This window comes from Anoplopoma fimbria, unplaced genomic scaffold, assembly GCF_027596085.1.
Source record: "Anoplopoma fimbria isolate UVic2021 breed Golden Eagle Sablefish unplaced genomic scaffold, Afim_UVic_2022 Un_contig_13106_pilon_pilon, whole genome shotgun sequence".
NCBI lineage: Eukaryota > Metazoa > Chordata > Actinopteri > Perciformes > Anoplopomatidae > Anoplopoma > Anoplopoma fimbria.
In genome coordinates, this window is record NW_026553530.1 from 1 (window position 1) to 3,716 (window position 3,716).

Below are 3,716 nucleotides of genomic sequence, written 5' to 3' on the forward strand. Positions count from 1 at the left end.
TAAGTTGTACATTAAAGTTGCTGAACTGAAATGTACTGAAATAAATTGAGAGAAAGACACATACATTTTGAAATAGTTTTATTTTTGAAGTCCAGAGCCCATCAATGAGTTTGTGAGAGAAGCTCGACCCGGCACCACTTCTGGGGCCGAATCGAAGTCAGAAAACTGATTACAACCTGTACAAAACTCACTGTTCAGAACTAAAGCATTCAAAACAAGATATAATCAAGAGCACATGAAACCTTACTTACAACAAGCCTAACAAGGTTACTGGCACATAAAAAGGTGAATATTTAATAATGACTTTAATCAACTCACAGACATACATTTTAATGTTAACTCAGAATAATTACTGCACTGGAAATCAACATTTCCATTCATTGCTTTTTCTAATTGTTTGACATTTGACATTTATTGCTTTGAGACATTTGTCAGTCAACATTAACGACTATTATGATAATATAATATAATAATACGACGTAACAGTGTCATTTAAGAACATCTATAAAAGAGCAGGAAAATCCTGTAACAAATGCCACCGTTGACTAAGATTATATATACTGCATACAGCGGATTTTAAATCCATTGAAACACTGTGTGGAAAACTGAATGGGTTCTGAATCTTCAGGCTGCACCTGTTCTGGTTAATCTTCCACAGATATGCATGTGATTCATGCATATAATTCATAGCTGCTCCTCCACTACAACATCTAAACATCCAAATTTACAAGGTTGACTCAAACTTCACCAATAGCAGATCCGCACTGAATTTTACCCCAGATATCACGGTAAATGACTGTGTGAGTTTTTGATTAATGGATTTAATAATAATGCATTTCATTTATATAGCACACTTTAAAATACAATGAAATCTCATTGTAGTCAGTTATTACGTAGTCAGTTATTCTTTATATTGATCCTAATTCTATACTATCCATTTTCACTACAACAATGATATAATAACATCAGATTACTTTAAAGACAATGACACTGAAACCTAAAAATGCAATCCCTTTTAAGTTTATTCACTGATTTTATATAGTAATTGTGTTTTTAAGTGATTTTCACTTCCATTAATCATCTTTGTTTGAGGCGTTCTATCTAAAGACACGTGGGCTGGTTTTCCTGTGAAAGCCACATTCAACAACTGTGGCTGTGAACCATGCCATCTGCAGAGCTGCAACCATGTCTTCACAGCACAAATGCATCCATGGCAAGGTTAACGATTACATAAAACATCCTGTGCTGGACTCATATGGAATTCCACATATGTGATCTGCAAACAATGTCACAGGGTATGTTTAGTCTAGAAAACATGCATCATGTGTAGTTTTACTAAATACTAATTTAAGGGACACTCATGCATTTTGCACAAAGACATCAAACAATCCTTGTCATATGAATAATGCTTTGAAAGCACACATTTGCTCTAGCGATTTTAAAATGCAATTATATGTTTCCCCAATGTGCCTCCTTTACAACTTCATTGAACATGCTTCTTAAAAGATGTACTCATAACTCATATCCAGCAATGCAGTATACAAATACTTTGTATCCTATAGATTACATTACAGTGATTTAGCAGACGCTTTTATCCAAAGCGACTTACAATCAGTAGTATATTACATATCATTCACCCATTCACACACTGATGACAGGCTATAGATGCCACCATCAGACTCTAATTAACATTCATGCAACATCCAGTCCACACCGATGGCAATTTTTCGGGAGGTTGGGGTTAAGTGTCTTGCCCAAGGACACATCGATTGGTCGAAAACCCTCTGATTGGAGAACTACCTTGCTCTCCACTACGCCACAGCCGCCCTATAGATAACCAAATATTTGCATTTCCAAAATCGATAATCATTTTTCCAGGTTGGACCTGATTGGTCAAAACTAACCTTGTGGGTGTGTTTAACATGAAAACAGGAGAACAACCGATCTATATAAACCAGGACTCCAGTGGAAGTCTCTCATCACACAGCAACCATGATGTCTCTGGTCTTCATTCTGCTCATCGGAGCTGCTTGTAAGCTTGTCTTTCTGCTTGTGTTCTAATAACTAAGTTGAACAAAAAGCATCACTTGGTTGCTGACTGTTTGGCCTCCTGTGTGTTTTCAGTTGCCACGGAGGAGGACAAGATTGTCGGAGGGTACGAGTGCACTCCTCATTCTCAGGCCCATCAGGTGTCTCTGAACTCCGGCTACCACTTCTGTGGCGGCTCTCTGGTCAACGAGGACTGGGTTGTGTCTGCTGCTCACTGCTACAAATCGTATGTCTAATGTCAAATTATGATGACAATAATCAATCTGCTTTTAACAGGCATCGTGAAACTCAGCCGCCACTAAACCTCTCTTCCCTTCTCCAGCCGTGTGGAGGTGCGTCTTGGAGAGCACAACATCAGGGTCAACGAGGGAAACGAGCAGTTCATCCGCTCCTCCCGTGTCATCCGCCACCCCAACTACAGCTCCTACAACATCAACAATGACATCATGCTGATCAAGCTGAGCACGCCCGCCACCCTCAACCAGTACGTGAAGCCTGTGGCTCTGCCCAGCAGCTGTGCCCCCGCTGGAACCATGTGCAAAGTCTCTGGATGGGGTTCCACCCAGAGCTCCAGTAAGTAACATCTGCATTAAAGCTAGCTTGGAGTTACAGAACGTTCCTGGGCTACATTTGTTCTAAACCAACAATACTTTCTTTTACACGTTGTAGCCGCTGACGGAAACAAGCTTCAGTGCCTGAACATCCCCATCCTGTCCGAGAGAGACTGTGAAAACTCCTACCCCGGCATGATCACTGATGCCATGTTCTGCGCTGGATACCTGGAGGGAGGCAAGGACTCTTGCCAGGTATGTTACAGGAGGAACTCTGCAGGAGTCCTTGTCCTAGACCGGTACATCTCAGTTGCAAATCTAGATTATTTGGAATTCCCTTCACATATACACTGTCTTTTTCAGGGTGACTCCGGTGACCTGCTGGTAACGGTGAGCTGCAGGGTGTTGTGTCCTGGGGCTGGGCGGATGTGCTGAGAGAGACCACCCCGGTGTCTACGCCAAGGTAAACCGAAAATATCTCTATGAAATCTAAATTCCAATGCCCAGTTAAAGTTAAACATATTTGCTACTGGCTGTCCATGCTAACAAAACCTCACTCTGTCTCCATCCACAGGTCTGCCTCTTCAACAGCTGGCTGGAGAGCACCATGGCCAGCTATTAAGTCTGATCATGCGACCACCATCCAACTCTTCTGCCTTTCTTCCATTATTGTAACTTCAATATTGTTGTTGCGTTTTGAACAATGTGCAGTCATTTTCCATCTGAGTCAATAAAGTCTTTACAGCTTGACTTTTAAATGACGTTTCTCTCAATTTCTGCCCATGGTATCCTTCATTATGAAAATATTATGAAATATTATCCTAATACATTCACAACGCTTTCAGGATAGTATAAACAAGGCAATTAGTTCTTAATGTCTATCTAATATTTAACTATCTATTTGTATTTTAACAAAAATGTTGAATTCACAAACTTGCTCTGCTTTTTAATGTGTTGCATGCAATAGTTTAGATGAACATTATATTCATTGACACATATAAACATTTGTCCAGTGCAGTAAGTCTAACACAAAACAAACAGGAAATATCATTGATATTGTGTTACATTAATTACAAAAAAAGTGAATCCTGTTTGAAATATATTTAAGATATATTT

At 39.7% G+C, this 3,716-nt stretch overlaps 1 pseudogene; it reads left to right on the forward strand.

The window, feature by feature from the left end:
* The first annotated feature begins 1,970 nt into the window (after positions 1-1,970).
* On the forward strand, positions 1,971-3,321 carry LOC129116579 (trypsin-1-like; annotated as a pseudogene).
* Positions 3,322-3,716: the final 395 nt, after the last annotated feature.